The sequence below is a fragment of the Cricetulus griseus genome, chromosome X (assembly GCF_003668045.3).
Source record: "Cricetulus griseus strain 17A/GY chromosome X, alternate assembly CriGri-PICRH-1.0, whole genome shotgun sequence".
Lineage (NCBI taxonomy): Eukaryota > Metazoa > Chordata > Mammalia > Rodentia > Cricetidae > Cricetulus > Cricetulus griseus.
In genome coordinates, this window is record NC_048604.1 from 68,036,534 (window position 1) to 68,055,498 (window position 18,965).

Sequence of the window (18,965 nt, forward strand, 5' to 3'; positions counted from 1 at the left end):
ATGGAAAGATCTCCCATGCTCTTGGATAGGTAAGATCAACATAGTAAAAACGGCAATCTTGCCAAAAGCAATCTACAGATTCAAAGCAATCCCCATCAAAATCCCAACACAATTCTTCACAGACCTTGAAAGAACAATTCTCAACTTTATATGGAGAAACAAAAGACCCAGGATAGCCAAAACATCCCTATACAATAAAGGAACTTCTGGAGGCATCACCATCCCTGACTTCAAGCTCTATTACAGAGCTATAGTCCTGAAAACAGCTTGGTATTGGCACAAAAATAGACAGGTAGACCAAAGGGATAGAGTTGAAAACCCTGATATTAACCCACACACCTATGAACACCTGACTTTTGACAAACAATCCAAATTTATACGATGGAACAAAGAGAACATCTTCAACAAATGGTGCTGGGATAACTGGTTGCAGACATGTAGAAGACTGCAGTTAGACCCAAGCCTATCGACTTGCACAAAACTTAAGTCAAAATGGATCAAAGATCTCAACATAAATCCAGCTACAGTGAACCTATTAGAAGAGAAAGTAGGAAATACCCTTGAAGGAATTGGTACAGGAGACCACTTCCTAAACATAATACCAGTAGCATAGTCACTGAGATCAACAATTGATAAATGGGACCTCCTGAAACTGAGAAGCTTCTGTAAGGCAAAGGACACCGTCAGTAAGACAAAACGGCAGCCCACGATTGGGAAAAGATATTCACCAACCCCACATCTGACAGAGGACTGATCTCCAAAATATACAAAGAACTCAAGAAGCTAGTCCCCCAAACACCACACAACCCAATTAAAAAGTGGGGTACAGAACTAAATAGACAATTCTCAATAGAGGAATCTAAAATGGCTGAAAGACACATAAAGTGTTCAACATCCTTCGCCATCAGGGAAATACAAATCAAAACAACTCTGAGATACCATCTTACTACTGTCAGAATGGCCAAAATCAAAAACACCAATGACAGTTCATGTTGGAGAGGATGTGGAGAAAGGGGAACACTTCTCCACTGCTGGTGGGAGTGCCAACTTGTACAGCCACTTTGGAAATCAGTATGGCGACTCCTCAAAAAAATGGGAATCAGTCTACCACAAGATCCAGCAATTCCACTCTTAGGCATATATACCCAAAAGAAGCACATTCATACAACAAGGACATATGTTCAACAATGTTTATAGCAGCACTATTTGTAATAGCCAGAAACTGGAAGCAGCCTAGGTGCCCCTCAACCAAAGAATGGATAGAGAAAATGTGGTACATTTACACAATGGAGTACTACTCAGCGGAAAGAAACAATAGAATCTTGAAATTTGCAGGAAAATGGATGGATCTAGAAGAAACCATTCTGAGCGAGGTAACACAATCACAAAAAGACAAACATGGTATGTACTCACTCATATGCGGATTTTAGACATAGAGTAAGGATTACCAGCCTACAATCCACACTGCCAAAGAAGCTAATAAACAAGGAGGTCCCTAAGAGAGACATACATGGTCCCCTGAAGAAGGGGAGAGGTTCAAGATCTGCTGAGCAAATTGGGAGCACGGGAAGAGGGGCGAGGGAGCTAGGAGAATGAGAAGGGGAGAAAAAGAGGGATGCCGAGGACATGAGGGAGCAGAAAGTTTGAGTCAGGGGAAGAATACACGATAACAAGAATGGAGATATCATAATAGAGGGAGACGTTTTTGGTTTACAGAGAAATCAGGCACTAGGGAAATGTCTGGAGATCTACAAAGATGACACCAGCTAACTATCTCAGCAATGGAGGAGAGGCTACCTTAAATGCCCTCCCCTGATTATGAGATTGATGACTGACTTATATGCCTTCATCCAGCAGCTGGTGGAAGTAGAAGCAGACACCCATAACTAATCACCAATCTGAACTGGAACCCAGATTCAGAGAAGGACCAGTGAAGAGCACAGAGGTCCAGACCACGCTGGTGAAACCCACAGAAACAGCTGACCTGAACATCCGGGAACTCTTGGTCCCCAGTCTGATAGCTGGAATACCAGCATGGGACTGATCCAGACCCCAGGAACATGGGTTTCTGTGAAGAAACCTCAGAAATCTATGGGAACTCCTGTAGAAGCCCAGTATTTATCCCTAGCATAGGTGTGGACTTTGGGAGTCCATTCCATATAGAGGAATACTCCCTGAGCCAAGACACATGGGGGTGGGCCTAGGCCCTATACCAAAGGAAACGAAAGACTCTGATGACACCCTATGGAAGGCCTCACCATCCAGGGGGAGCAGAAAAGATATGTGACAGATAAGGTTTTAGTTGAGGGGGGTAGGGGAGGACGGGAGGGAGAAGGGAACTGGGATTGTCATATAAAACAATCCTGTTTCTAATTCAAATAAAATAAGTTGGAAAAAATATATACATGTAAGGCCGGGTGTTGGTGGCCCATGCCTTTAATCCCAGCACTCGGGAGGCAGAGGCAGGCAGATCTCTGTGAGTTCAAGTGCCAGGACAGCTAGGGCTACACAGAGAAACTCTGTCTCAAAAAATATATATGTATATATGTGTACCCCAATGGTTATACCACTGGAACTCAGGTAGGTAGTTTTCACTCTCTTTTATGTCCTCCATCTCAATCTCACCCAGTCTCACCCCCAGCCCTGTTGGGTCTGGGGCTAGAAGCCTTCCACCTCAGACACTGTTCTGTCACTGGGTATACACAACAAAGCTTTCCTTCTACAGGTTACAACCAAGATTCTTGGGAAAGTGTGAGGAGCCAGTCTGTCTATCTCTGCTCATTAAACTAAGAGCTATGTAGTCAATGAAGGGGCCATCACCTATGACTTGGCCTATAGTTGCGAAGAAACTATAGACCAAGGACAGACAAGGCAGACAAGAGGACCAACGTGCAAGCAGAAGCCTCTTTGCAACTTACATGTAATTGAGTCAGTAAATACTTACCGGAAAGTGAAAAATAAAAACAAAAATATACAAATATAGACCAGTGGCCACACCAAACTGGAACTCGGGTAGGTGATTTTCAAACTTTTCTGTCTTTCATCACTGCCAAACCTTGGTGCTGGAGCAGCTTTCCTCCTTCCTGTGAACCCTCTCAGCACTCCCTTCCAGGGTACTCCCATTTATGTCAGTCATCAATAGCTAGAAGCACACGCTACCTGGGACCCCCCCAGTGGCCACACAGGGCTGAAACTCAGGAAGGGAATTTTACTCTCCTTCCTGTCTTCCATTACTGTCACTCCTGTCTCACCCACAGCCTTCTAACAGTCTTCTCTCAGGTGCCTCTCCCCCCACTCTACCTCCATTCCTGAGGGGACTCCATCAAACCTTGGTGCTGGACCAGCGTTTCTCCTTCCTGCAGACCTTCTCATCACCCCCATTCTAGCCTAGCCCCATTTCTTAGCATCACCCCCATAGTCAGAAACACTTTCTACCAGGACCCCAAAGTGGCCACACCTGGCAGGGACTCAAGTAGGTGAATCACACTGTCCTTCCGGTCTTTCACTATGATGTCTCCATTCGCAACCTCAGCCCGGAACAACCAGCTTACAAGTGCCCTTCCTCCCAGCTCAATTTCATACACTGGAGACTCCAACAATTTTTTGATCGAAACCTAGGGTCTCCCCAGCCCATTCGTTGCTGTCTCTCTAAATTATTCTTTGCTTTACTGCAACCTACTTGCAGGACCCCCCCTTTTCCCACCACACCTCCAACTCCCTGGGAACTCCACCTCTTAATGTGGACAGGATCCCCTTAGCTCTTTCCTCCAGTACCTCTCGGCTTTTTCTCCTAGCCCACCTCTATTCCTCTCTGCCACCTATCAATTTGCAGAAGCACTCTCTACTATGTAACCCACAGTCACCACAGTTTCCTAAGATCCAAAGAGGGCAACAAAAACCAAGGACGTGGTAATAACTTGTTTATACTCTAACAAATAAAGCTTGCCTGAAGATCAGAGAGTAGAGCTAGCTACTAGCTAACCATAGAAGTCTGGAGGTCTGTACAGACAGACAGGAAGGGAGATGGCTAGGTAGAGAGAGGAATATAGATGGGAGGAGACAGGAACTCAGTCTCTTTTCAGTGTGAGGATTCTGCAGAGGTAAGAGCTCTAGTGGCTGGCTGTTCTGCTTCTCTGATCTTTCAGCTTTTACCCCATAATATCTGACTGTGGGCTTTTATTATTAAGACCTATTAGAACTTGTGTTACAGAATGGAACACTAACCCAACAAGGACAAGACCAGATATCAACACCTAGGATCACCTCAGTCATCCTCTCAGATGCCCAGACACCAGCACAAAGCACAACCATTACCATCCAAGACAATATGCCTCCACCAGAACACAGTAACACTATTACAATAGGCTCTGAGAAATGCAAGCACAAGACAAGGACTTCAAATAGCTATTATGAATATGTTCAAGGACCTTAAAGAGGATATGAATAAATCTCTTAGTGAAATATACAAAAACACATACAGTGGAATGCTGTGGAATAATCCTTCAGAACACTGTGAAGACGTGTTGCTCTTATTGTTAATAAAAAGCAGATTGGCTGATAGCTAGGCAAGAGTTTCGGGGCAGAGAGAATGCTGGGAAGAAGAAGGACAGAGTCTGAGGAGTCTCCAGCCAAACACACAAGAAGCAACATGGGAAGTTCACAAATGAGGTAAAAGAGCCTTGGGGCAGCACATAGATTAATAGAAACAGGTTGATTTAAGTTGTAAGAGCTGCCTGGAGACAACCCTAAACTATTGGATGAGCATTTGTAATTAATAATAAGTCTCTGAATGGTTATTTGGGAACAGCTGCAAAGACACAGAAAAAACCCTGCCTACAGTGGAATGAAATAATAAAAATGGTTCAAGACATGAAATTAGAAACTAAAGAAAGCCCAAACTGAGCTAAAACTGAAAATGAAAAATTTAGGAAGACAAACAAAAACCTTAAAGGTAAGCCTCACCAACAGAATATAAGACATGGACAAGAGAATGCCAAGCATGAAGACAAGGCAGAAGAAATGGATAACTCGGTCAAAGAAAATGTTTAACTTAAAAATATGCAGGCACAAAACATCCAAAAAATCTGGGACACTATGAAAAGACCAACTCTAAGAATAATAAGAATAGAGGAAGGAGAAGAAACTCAGATCAAAGAAACAGAAAATATTTTCAACAACATCATAGAAGAAAATTTTCCCAGTCTGAAAAGGGAGGTGCCCTTTAAGGTACAAGAAGCATACAGAACATCAAATAGCTAGGGCTAGAAAAGAAATTCCCTTCACCACATATAATCAAAGCACTAAATGTACAGAACAATGAGAGAATATTAAAAGCTGCAAGGGAGGGGCTGGAAAGATGGGTCAGCGGGTAAGAGCACTGACTACTCTTTCGGAGGACCCAGGTTCAATTCCCAACACCCACATGGCAGCTCACAACTCTCTGTTAACTCCAAGATCTGACACCCTCACACAAACATACATACAGGCAAAATGCCAATGTACACACACACACACACACACACACACACACACACACACACACACACACATATATATATATATATATAATGTATACTATCTATATTATAATAGATACAATATTATGTTTTAAAAGCTGCAAGGGGAAAAGACCAAGTAACGTGTAAAGGCAGTCCACCCCCAAAAAAAAATAACAACTGATTTCTCTATGGAGACTCTAAAGGCAGAAGGGCCTGGATGGATGTTTTACAGACTCTGGGAGACCAGAATACCTATTCAGACTACATCCAGCAAAACTTTCAATCATGATATACAGAGAAAGAAAAGCATTCCACAATAAAGATCAAATTTAAATAGTACTGACTAAACCAACCCTACAGAAGGCACTAGAAGGAGAACTTCAATCTGAATAGGTTAACCACACCAAAGAAAACACAAGAAATAACAATCCCAGACCAATAAATCAAAGGGGGAGGGGAACCCCACACAATTAAAACAGAATAACAAGAATTAATAAACCGGGCAGTGGTGTTGCATACATTTAGTCTCAGCACTTGAGAGGCAGAGGCAGGCCTGATCTACAGAGTGGGTTCCAGGACAGCCAAGACTGTTTCACAGAGAAACCCTGTCTCGAAAAAAGAAAAAAAGAGGTAGGATAGAGAAGAGGGGATAAGGGGAGGCGGGAGGAGAATATGAGGGAAGAACAGGAAGGAGAGCAAGGAAAGAGATACCTTGATAGAGGGAGCCATTATGGGCTTAACAAGAAATCTGGCACAAAAAAAAAGGAAAGAAAAGAAATCTGGCACTAGGGAAATTCCCAGGAATGCACAAGGATGACACCATCTAAGAATCTAAGCAATAGTGGAGAGGCTACCTTAAATGCCGATAATGAGATTGATGACTACCTTTTATGACATCCTAGAAGCAGAGATTCACAGCTAAGCACTGAGCCAAACTCCTGGAGTCCAGTTGTAGAGAGGGAGGAGTGATGAGCAAAGGGGTCAAGACCAGGCTGGAGAAACCCACAGAAACAGCTGACCTGAGCAAGTGGCAGTTCACAGACCCCAGACTGGCAGCTGGGGAACCTGCATAAGACCAAACCAGGCCCCCTGAACGTGGGTGTCAGTTGTGGGGCTTGGGCAGTCTATGGGGCCACTGGCAGTGGAACCATTATGTATCCCTAGTGCACGAATGGGCTTTAGGAGCCCATTCCCTATGGAGGGGTACTCTCAGCCTAGATGGGGGGGGGGGGGTAGGGGTGCGGCCTCAGTCCTGCCCCAAATGATGTGACAGACTTTATTGATGCCCCATGGGAGGCTTTACCTTCTCTGAGGAGTGGATGGGGAGTGGGATTGGGGAGATGTTGGGGGGAATGGGTACAACAGGAGGGCGAGGGAACTGGGATTGGCATGTAAAATAAGATTGTTTTTAGTTTAAAGAAAAATTAATAAAAAAAAAAGAAAACAGGGCTGGGCGGTGGTGGCGCACGCCTTTAATCCCAGCACTCAGGAGGCAGAAGCAGGAGGATCTCTGTGAGTTCGAGGCCAGCCTGGTCTACATAGCAAGTTCCAGGACAGCCAGGGCTACACAGAAAAATACTGCCTCAAAAAATGGGGTACAGGACTAAACAGAGAGTTCTCAAAAGATGAGAAATAAAATCAAAAGCCATTTCATAAATGGCTGAAAAATACTTAGTCATGTTCAACATCCTTAGTCATCAAGGAAATGCAAATCAGAACTACTTTTTTTTTGCACAGAAGGTCATCAGCTTTAGACAGGGCCTGGCCCAAGATCTTGATTCCTCGGGACCAATCTTCAACAAACATAAAAGGGGATACAAAGAAAGGGGCAGCCTCTGGAAGAAACTTTTGCCAAAGTGCTGATCATGATGGCACAGGAGGGAGCAGCCTTGATGATTCTTGGGAGGAATCCTGCAAACAGTCCCCTGGGGCGGGATTAGGCCTGGATTCTCCGAAGCAGGAGCCAGGTGGAACCAATTCTTGGGGGCTTCATTCTCACAGCCTCCAGTGCTCCCAGTGTGATCTGTCGCTGTGTCTTCACCACATCAAAGGGTAGCATAAGGGTGGCAGCCACCATTCCTGAGACACCACCAGCCACAAAGCTGACGCCCACAGATGTGTGGTCTTTTGGCCCATTCAGCCAGCTCTTCACCAGCTCATAGTTGAACCAGTACAGAGCTGAGAAGGGCACATCTCGAAGGGCTGTGGGACCCCAGCCAAGACACTGTGAGCGCCAGCCCCCCTGAGCCACCGGTATGACACGTGCTGAGCCTGTAGCTTGGTCTGCACAAGCTCCAAGGGGCTGATGACTGTCACAGTGCCTATGCGAGCGACCGCACCAGCCACCATGGGTGCGTAGAAGTCAGAGGTCAAGGATTGGACCACACAAGAAAACCTTGAGTTGGTCATAGGCAGTGAAGTAGATGGCAGTAGCTGGCACAGTCATCACCAGGGCGGCTGGGAGGCCGCTCCACAGGGTCCTAGTGCCCTGATGCCTCACTATCTTCACAAAGGCATCAAGGTGCCAGTGAATCGGGTAGGATCCTGAAACCAGTTGGCACAGAGAGTGCCATTAGAGCACAGGTACAGCGGCTCCAGGACACCATTGCAGTATAGGAGGCACTTCCCTGGGGATTGTAGAGTAGAGGGAGATTTGGTGTAGAAGAGACTCCAGAATCTGAAGGCGGACCTTCAACACATCCAGAAGTGTCATGAAGAGGGAGGTGACCACAGCCCCAGCTCCTGAGGCCGCCATTTGCTGAACCCCCAGTATCCTGATCTTGGACTTTCAATCCTGGTTCTGAGCGGGTGCCTACGCAGCGCCATGCCAGGGGCCTGGCAGGCCCATAGGTCTGCCCCCAGAACTACTTTGAGATTTCATCTTACACCAGTCAGGATGGCCAAGATCAATAAAACTAATGGTAGGTCATGCTAGTGAGGATGTAGGGAAAGGGGAGCCCTTATTCATTGGTGTTAGAAATGCAAATTTGTATAGTCATTATGGAAATCAGTATGGTGGTTCCTCAGGAAGCTGGGAACAGATCTACCTCAAGATCCACCTATACTGCTCTTGGACATATACCCAAAGGAGTCTACATTGCACTACAGAAGACACTTGCTAATCCATATTCATTGCTATTACTCATAATAGCCAGACATTGGAAACAGCCTAGATATCCATCAACAGATGAATGGATGATGAAACTTTGGTACACTTACACAATAGAATATTATTCAGATGTTGAAAAATGAAATTCAGGCAGTTGTGGCACACACCCTTAATTCTAGCACTGGGGAAGACAGTGGCAATCGAATCTCTTAGTTTGAGGCCAGCCTGGTCTACAGAGAGAGTTCCAGGACAGCGAGAGCTACACAGAGAATCCTTGTCTCAAAAAAAAAATGAAATTCATGCCAGGCTTGATGGCACGTGCCTTTAATTAAAGCACTGGGGAGGCAGAAACAGACAGATATCTGTGAGTTCCAGACAAACCTGGTCTCCGTAGTGAGTTCCAAGCCAGTCAGGGCTATGTAGAGAGACCCTGTCTCAAAAAGAAATGAAATTCTCGGGTAAATGGATGGAGCTAAAAAAAAAAAATCATCCTGAGGGAGGTAACCCAGATCCAAAAGGACAAATATACTGTGTTGGTTTTACATGTGGGGGTTAGACAAAGAGTGAGAAACTGCAGGTGGGGGGAGGAAGGACCTCTCAAGGAAAAGGAACTAGAATATAGTTACAGAGAGACAGGGGTGAGACTACAGCAGGAGGATTAACGGAGAAAGGGAGTGAAGAGGTGACAAAGGAAGGGAATATTGGGAAGGACAACTAACACTAAGGGCCATTTGAGAGGTCATATTGAAAGCTACTATTGCAGAAGCTCCTTAAAATATATACACATATGAAAGAAATTCAAACAGAGTCACTAAATAATGGGGGAGACATCTTTTAATACCAAATGAAACTCCAGCACCAGGAATGGTACAAAATGGGAGCAACCAGTCACTCTCTGCCTGGATTTAAGGCCCACCCCATGAGATGGAACACCTAACACTGTTCAGGTGGCCAAGAACTTGAGACTAGATAGGCCCTGTGTCAAAGGGAAAACCAATTGCAATTGTTCTGCTAAGGGAATGTAGCAATAAAATGAGTCCTAATAACATTCTGCTGTACTCATAGAATAGTGTCTCGCTCAGGTATCATCAGAGAAGCTTTCTCTTGCAGTAGATGGGAACTAACACAGAGACCCACAACTGGACAATGTGCAGAGAGTGAGAGACTTTTAAAGAGTCAGTTCTCAGTGGGATGTCTTCATCCAACTCCTGCCCTCAAGTTTCAGGGAGGTATGTGGAAGAGGAGGTGGAAAGATTCTAAGAGCCAGAGGGGTTAGATGATACCAAGGAAACATTTTCTTCCAGAAATAACAGGACTGATACACATATGAACACATGGTGTTCATACAATCTGTGCAGCAGGCTTGGTGTCTGCACAGTTTCAAGTCAGACAGGGTTGTAGTGCTGAGAGGGGGAAGTAGAAATGGGCTCTCAACCTTCAACTGATACCCACTTGCAAAGGAAAAACTAGTTTTCTCCAATGGAGTTTCACTAGGTATATTATAGTGTGTTCGTCTACCCTTCAAGGTAAGCCCCATGTTCAGCTGTAGATGATAAATACTAAATGAACTCAATAGTATTTTTGTAGATTTATTGTCTTATATTACTGTTTGGAAATTTTATCTTACTGGTCTTTTGCTTGTATACTAAAGTTTTTGATTTTGTATTTTTATAGGTTTGGTGTGTGTGTGTGTGTGTGTGTGTGTGTTGTTGTTGTTGTTGTTGTTGTTGTTGTTGTTGTTGTTTCTTGTGCTTTCTCTTTGTTATTTTTTTTAATTCTTGGGTTTTTTTTTTGTTTGTTTGCCTGTTTGTTTTCCAAAGAAAGAGAAAGAAGTTATGGAGCTGGGAGGGTAACAAGGTGGGGAGAATCTGGGAGGAGGATGGGGAAGGGGAAACCATGATCAAAACATACTGCATGAAAAATATTTTTAACAAGAATAAAATTTTAAATCGAAATATATAATTTTCTTTCTTTGTTTGGTTTTTCAAGACAAGATTTCTCTGTGTACTCTTGGCTGTCATAGAACTCACGCTTTAGACCAGGCTGGTCTCGAACTCACAGAGATCTGCCTGCCTCTGCCTCCCAAGTGCTGGGATTAAAGCCATGCGCCACCACCACCCAGAGTATATAATTTTCTAAAGGAGTTTGCACACAGGTACTCTGCATGGATGAACAATGCTTCTCCCGAAGACATGGGCTATTAAATGAAAATCTTAGTGCCAGCTCTAAGATACTTTCTTCTGAGTTATTGGTCACAGACGGCCCCCAAAACATCATAGACTTTTGCCATGTGTTGTGTGACACCATTCCTGGGACTGTCTATTCACCTCAGATAGGGAACTGTTTTAGTTGGGGTGTCTATTGCTGTGATGAAACACCATGACAGAAACAACTTGGGGAAGAAGGGCTTACTCAGCTGACACTTTCACACCAGAATTCATCATCAAAGTAAATCAGGACAGGAACTTAAGCAGGGCAAACACCTAGAGGCAGGAGCTGATGCAGAGGCCATGGAAGGGTACTGCTTACTGGCTTGCTTTCCCATAGCTTGTTCAGCCTGCTGTCTTATAAAACCCAGCACCACCAGCCCATGGATGACACCACCCACCATGGGCTGGGCCTTCCCCTATCAGTCTCTAACTAAGAAAATGTCCTACAGGCCTGCCTACAGCCCAATTATATAGAAGCATTTTCTTAACTGAGGCTGTCCTTTCTGAGGACTCTAGATTGTGTCAGGCTGGCATAAAACTAGCCAGTACAGAAACTAATGACAGACCAAATTAAGGATACCACCAAAGTCCCATTTGGTGAACCAATGAATTTATTGGGGTTCCAGGCACATGGGTGGGGGATTACTCACAGTAACAAGAATGACTCAAAGGCAGCTGCATCACCAAAAGCCCACTCCAGCATGAGTGAAAAGCTTCAGGAAAGCTGGAAGCCTGGAACAAACTGTAGGACTTACAGGCAGTTCAGACAGGTCACAGTGTCTTCTATGCAGCTCTGCTGGTCTACCTCTTTCAGATAGCTTGACTGATCTTATCTCCTCAACAGTCCTTATTGCTCACACAACCTTGGAGAGGAAGGAGCTTAGTGCATCTGCTCAGTTTCAGGGATCCTGAGTTGTTGCTTCCTTAGTCTTAAGGAGTATTCCTTTAGAACTTTGATTAAGATGTAAAATAAATGAAAATTTTTTATTAAAAAAGAAATCAAGCTGGAACTAACCTGGACAATTCCTCCCTGTTGGCTAGATTCCATAGCAGCAAACTGCAGTCATCAGTGGGCTTACCCATTGGTGAATCCTGAATACTGCAATACAAACCTACCAGGCAAGATGTTACCATTGATGCAACAGAAGCATGAGGATTATTGGGGTAACAAACTATTTTCTGATTGGATCTGAGACCTGTATCACAGGAAAGAGTGCATGCCTGGTACTGTAATCTTGGCCAAAAACCAATGGCAATAGGTGTGGTAGTTCGTGCCTTTAATCCCAGTACTAAGGAGGCAGAGACAGGTGGATCTTTGTGAGTTTGGGGCCAATCTGGTCTATATAGTGAGTTTCAGGCCAATCAGGGACACACGGTGAGACTGTGTCTCAAAACAAAAGAAAAGCTCAGGAGGTCATATGCCCTACAGGATGAAGTGTTGTTTTGCTAAACAGATATGTTCTCAAATTGCCTTGTAAACATTTATGTTCATACCCATAGATGAGTGCTGCTTTCAGACCTTGGCCAGAGAATCATCTTCTGCAGTGGGCAGCAGTTAATTCAGGAACTCCTAACTGGGCCAAAGTGCTTAGAATAAGTGAATGCTGAGTGCACAGCTCTAAATGGGGCAGTTATGTCAATCCCTACCCCAGATTAAGGGAACAACATGGGAGAGGAGACAGAAAGAATGCAAGAGGCAGAGGGAGGGGGAAAGTGCTGTGAATGCATGTGTATGACATGGCTGTTGTCCTTATAGACTCACAGCACTTATGTAGCCCTTATGTTTGCCTACACAAGAGCAAGCCAACAAGATCAACCAAAATTCCAGTAGGCAGTACTAACTGGACTCAGACAATCAGTGGTTTAAACAACAACAGCAACAACAAACTCAAAGGAAAGGACTTGAGGTGGTAAGGGAGGTGTGGTGGGTGTGGAAGGTGATGGAAGGGGGAGCTGGAGGGTGACGTGATCAAGATGCATTTGTGTACACACGCAAAGTTGTCAGAGAATACAAGATACAAAAAGAAAGGAAGTGTAGGTGGAGTTTCTTTGTGTCCCAGAAAAAGAGGTAACAGGAACTTAATGGATACCTTTTCTGTGTATGAAGATGAAAGAATTCTGGAAATAGACAGTGGTGATGACTGCACAAAACTGTGAATGGATTTAATGCCACTGAATGCTACAATTAAGAATGGACAAATGGGTCGGGCAGTGAGGGCACACGCCTTTAATCCTAGCACTTGGAAGGCAGAGGCAGGTGGATCTCTGTGAGTTCAAGACCAGCCTGGTCTACAAGACCTAGTTCCAGGTTAGCCTCCAAAGCCACAGCGAAACCCTGCCTCAAACCCCCCACACACAAAAAAAGAGGTGCTGGAGAGATGGAGAGATTACTCAGTTAAAGGAAACTCGATGCTCCCCAGATGATCTAGGTTTGATTTCCAGCACCCACATGGCAGCTCACAACTGTTTGTAACTCAGGTTCCAGGAAATCTGTCACCCTGCTCTGGCCTCTAATGAGCATCAGGTACACCTATGGTGCACAGATATTTTTGCAGCAAAACACTCGTACACATAAAAACAAATAAATGATTTTTTGTTTGTATTTTGAGACAAGATTTCTCTGTGTAACAGTTCTGGCTGTCTTGGAACTCTTTAAACCAGGCTGGCCTCTAATTCAGAGAGATCCACTTGCCTCTGCCTCCCAAGTGCTGTGATTAAAGGCATGCACCACCTGGCAAATAAATGATTTTTTTAAAAATAGACAAAATATTAACTGTGTTAAACATCACAACACAAAATATAATACAAAAATACTCTTTTGGGGTTGGAGAGATGGGTCAGTGATTAAGAGTACTAGTTATTCTTCCAGGGGACCTGGGTTCAATTCCCAGAACCCACATGGTAGCTCACAACTGTCTGTAACTCCAGTTTCAAGGAATCGGACACTTTTACACAGACATATATGTGGACAAAACGCCAATGAATGTAAAATAAAAATAAATGAATTATTTTTAAAATTGCTCTTTGCCAATCCTAAACTGATAAAGACTTTAAATTATTTTTTGTTTTTATTTTTGAGACAGGATTTCTCTGTGTAGCTTTGTAGGCCAGGCTGCCCTCAAACTCACAGAGATCTGCCAGCCTCTGCCTCCTGAGTGCTGGGATTAAAGGCATGCACCACCACTGCCCGGCTTAAATATGTTTTTAAGATAGAACTACAAGTGGAGAAAGAGGCAGGCAGATTTCTGTGAGTTCAAGGCCCGCCAGGACTACATAGTAAGACTGTTTTAAAACAAAAGCCTAAGAATCTTCTATCTAGTAGATATTTGAGCTTGAAGGCTGACATATGACAAAAGATTTACTTCTGTAGTTCATAAAGAACTCATGAAAATAGACCAAGCCCCTCCCACGCTTCCCAAAGGTAAACGGCCAGAGACACTCTGCACAGGAGAAAATGGAATGAGTAAACAAGTATCTGGTAGAACGTTTAACATCACTAGCGTGGTTTTTTAGTGCAAATTAAAACAAATTACATTAGCAAAAGTTTAAAGGAAGCAATTACAGAGCTGGCATCAGTGTGGTAGAATTGCAAAGCTCCTCTGGGAGCCATTCTTAGCAATGCACAGATGCTACTCAAAGAAATTCCAGAAACTTTAGCACAGTACTCCTTGTTTGGGTCCTGGCTTGTTTTGTGGTGCTGAAGATAGAACCCAGAGCCTTACACATGCAGAACCACATCCCTAGACCCACTGCTCCCTTTTAATGGTTGGTTATTGCCAGTCACTCCCATGAACACATTATGGATATAGCAGTCCTGAATCAAGCCTCTGGCCAAGATAGCACACCTAAGTTCAGGCTTGTGTGTATAAGATACCCCCTAGCTAAGGGTTCTTCTACCCTCGGTCCCACACAGAAAGACCTCCTTGCCCTTCTCCCCAAGCATGCTGCTCTGCTGCCTCCTGGTTTAGGTAAATACAACAAACCAGAAACTAGGCAATCACACTAATTACTTCCTTGCCCCTCACTGACCTCCCCTGCCATCCATCACTTCCCAGTCAGATCCTGTCATTATTTCATCTGCAATGTCCTTTGAATCTTCCCTGCCTCTCTAGGCCCACAGTCACAGATCTGGGTTTCATAGGCCTCTTTCTTACTTGAATGGCTGCAATAACCCTGACCGTGGCTTCTCCATGCTGCTATGGTTCATGAAACAGTGGGCTCTACCTTTTTGTACCTCCAGGCTGAAGTGCAATCCAAGATCCAACTTGCTTCCACCACCAGCTCATTTCTGCCAGCTCTCCGGTAGATTCCCTTCTTCCCCTGTTTCTACCATTAAAATGTGAGCTCCTTGTAAGCAAGAGCTGGGTCTTGGTCATCTCACCATCCCTCTGACGCAGAGTAGGCATTCAATAAACGGCAGTTGAAGCTAGGCAGTGGTGGTGCACACCTTTAATCCTAGCACTGGGTAGATCTGTGAGTTCGAGGCCAGCCTGGTCTACAGAATGAGTTCCAGGATAGCCAGGGCTATACAGAGAAACCCTGTCTCAAAAAACAAACAAACAAAAAATAAATGGCAGTTGAAAGAATGGATTTTTCTTTACTTATTTATTGGTTGCTTTATTTTTAATTTATTATTTTTAATTATGTGTGTGTATATATAAGCACTTGAGTGCTGTGCCTTATAGAAACATTGGAATGTCCCCCTGCAGCTGGAGCTACAGGTGGTTGTCAGCCACCCAACGTGGGTACTAGGATCTGAACTCTAGTACACAGCAGTACATACTGAGCTGGAGAGATGGCTCAGTGGTTAAGGTCCTGGTTACTATTACAAGAGGACCTAGGTTAGATTTCCAGAATCTACATGGTAGCTCACAACTGTCTTCACCTTCTAATCCCAAGGAACCTAATACCCAATTCTGGCATCTGAGGGCAGCAGGCATTCAAGTAGTTAGTACACAGGCATGCATGCAGATAAAACACCAATACACAGGAAATATATAAACAAATAAAAAAAACTTTTAACAATAGTACATTTCCTTTTTTAAGATTTTATTTATTTATTATGTATACAACATTCTGCTTCCATGTATACCTGCACACCAGAAGAGGGCAGATGGTTGTGAGCCACCATGTGATTGCTGGGAATTTAACTCAGGACCTCTGGAAGAGCATTCAGTGCTCTTAACCTCTGAGCCATCTCTCCAGCCCCAGTAGTACATTTTCTAAACCACTGATCAATTCCTTTAGCCCTGTATTTATTCTAAGGCAATAACCCAACTGAAGGAAATAGCTATTGAAAGAAGCTGTACACCATAGCAAAAGTCCTAATAAAGAAAAAGTAAAGAAGTAAAGAAAAGGAAACGAAATGTTCAACAATAGAGAACTTTTCTTAATTATGGGGTAACCCCTTGTGGAATATGATGCAGCTGTTAAAATGATAATTATGGAAATTATGTAGTAACTCAGAATGTGTTCCTAATATAATAAAAGCAGAATACAAATGGTCTGTATGCTAGGACTAAAATTATGTAAAAGTATGCATGTACACAAACTGATCAGAAAAGGAACAGGAGAGGGAACAAATGCAAACAGATGATGTGTTTAGGGTGTTTGGGGAGGTACTATTTGCAATTTACTTACCGCGTTCCAAATTCCCTTTATTATTGTTATAATGTTATTTGTGCATAAATATAAATTGAAAGAGAAGAGAAAATACTGAAAAGGATGTTTTGATTCCCTCAAGTCCTTTGACAAGCTGTGGTATAAAAACAAATAAAGCAACATCCAGCAAGAGATCAGGCCGTTCATCTCTAATGGACTGTGTGATCTTAAACTAGAGTAGAGCTCTGGCCAGCCATTTCTTCTGTCCTTTCTAAATGGAAATCCCATGGTCATCCCTCACTCGATCAACTCCTGCCTCTTTTCTCTTTTTGCTTTTCTTGAGTCAGTTTTCAGATAATGCATGTGGGCCTTGAATTTGGTAAGCAGACAAGGATACCTTTGAACTCTTGGTTCTCCTACTTCCACCTCCCATGTGCCAAGACTACAGGTGTGTTCCACAGTGTTTGACCTTCCTCCCTGACTCCTGATAGCCACACCTCTCCCTTCACAGCGAGCCCAAGACTAAAAGCATGCAACCTTCCTTGTCTCATTCCCTCCATTTCCTGTATAGCGCCCCCTTCCGGTCAATGGCCCCTGACAGTTTTGTTTGTTTCTTGCCACAAGGTCTCGCCGTAGAGCCCAGGCTGGCCTCAAACTCATAATCCTCCTGCTTGCCTCAGACTGCAGAGTGCTGAGATCACAAGTGTGTGACACCATGCCCAACTTAATCGCTTCTTTCCAATAATGAGCTATAACAGAATTTACTATAGAAGTTGCCTTAGTTTTAAGCAAAGACTCCTTTCCTTCCTACATAACAGTCTCATGGAGAAGAGCTAAGAAAACATTTTTCTTTTGTTCCTTTGCAGACTACTAATGGTAAAGAGAACACACAGACAGAGATCTGTAAAATGGAACCTGTTGAGTCAGGAGCTCTGACCCACAGTGGGAGGAATAATATAGTAGGATGGCAAGATGAGCAGGCTGTTGACTCAATTTATCCATTCAGCAGTGAAAAGTTTCTGCACTGACGCAGCAATCCAAATCGGACCAAATGAAACCAATTTGGAAAGGCCCACATTTAATAGATACAACGGTCCCAGATGATCTTCCAGCCCCCCAAGAGGAGATGGGAAAGAGAAACCGGAAAATCACCCATCAATTTTCTGAGGGCAAGCAGTTTAAATTCTTTGTGGGAGTGGTCTGGAGTATCTCTGGGGGAGGGGTTATCTTTTGGCGGGCTTTCTGAGATGCAGCAGGGTTTGGATGGAGATAAGGGAGGGGGGACTTGGGTGGAACCTCCACCATAACATCCCAGACTCTTTGGCTATATGGATGCCAGAGACTGGGGTAAAGCTTCTACCACAACATCCCAGACTCTTTGGCTATATGGATGCCAGGGACTGCGGTAAAGCTCCCACCATAACAAGCAGCTATTTACCAAGTGCTGGATGAAGTGCCAAGTTCTCCATCAGTGGTGAAGGGTCTGCTTGAATGAGTTAGGACAACTCTGTCCTGGGGATGCTCAGCTTAGCAGAGAGCAAGCAAGACAATTACTCCTTCCTGCCTGTTGAGCTAAATGTGTAGTTAAGTTTTAGAGTAAGGAGAATGAGCTATTTACCCTGTCTGAGGAGTACCCAAGAGGTCTGGCAGCTCTCAGAGGCCAAGAGAGCAGAGCGGTAGGCATCCCTAAAGTCGAGGAGTGGGATTTGTACCATGAAGAGGACTGGGCTGCTTGTGGCAGTTTCAAGCTGAGGAATCATGGAGTCCACAGGCAGTCTTGAAAGAGCCAGCCTCCAAAAAGTGGATCTCTCTGACTGAAACGGGACAATAGCACACACACACACACACACACACACACACACACACACACACACACACACACACACACACACACACTCCGACCCCAGCATCTGTGGTTTCCGGCCCAAGACCTGTGAAAGATCCAGGCATTAACATTTCAGCATGGAATGGGGGAGGGGCTCGTAAGGCCGCCATCCTTATTTGGAGAGTTATTTTCTGTTAATGGCTACTGAAGAGTCATTTTTCTTCAGGGATGTAGTCACTGTTAAATTGCCCATGATCAGCCCATACCTATGCACATGCAAGTAGAATTTAAATTCAGTGGGCTTTTTGTTTGTTTGGGTTTTGTGGAGTTTCTTGTTTTGTTTTTGACCTAGGGTCTCACTATGTAGCCTTGTGCCACTACACCCAGATACGTCAGTAAATTCCTAAAGAAAGAAAGCAAAGTGTGGTGGTGCATGCATGCTTTAATTCTAGCACTTGGGAGGCAAAGGCAGACAGATTCTATGAGTTCTAGGCCAGCCTAGTCTACATAATGAGTTCCAGGCCAGCCAGGGCTATATAGGGAGCCCCTGTCCCAAACAAATAAACTACTCCAAAACCAAAAAAAATACATTAAAGTACAAAGGGGGTGTGTTAGGCAGAAGGAGGGTTCCAGAGGGAGCACAAGTGGGATAAGAAAGGGGAGTGCGACGGGAAGTGGTGGCACATGCCTTTAATCCCAGCACTTACTAAAATGAGGCAGGA

General features: G+C 44.1%; 1 pseudogene; it reads right to left on the bottom strand.

Annotated features, from left to right (window-relative positions):
- The window catches only part of LOC100758875, a 52,940-nt pseudogene extending 34,762 nt beyond the window's left edge, over window positions 1-18,178 (bottom strand).
- Between the last annotated feature and the right edge of the window lie 787 nt (window positions 18,179-18,965).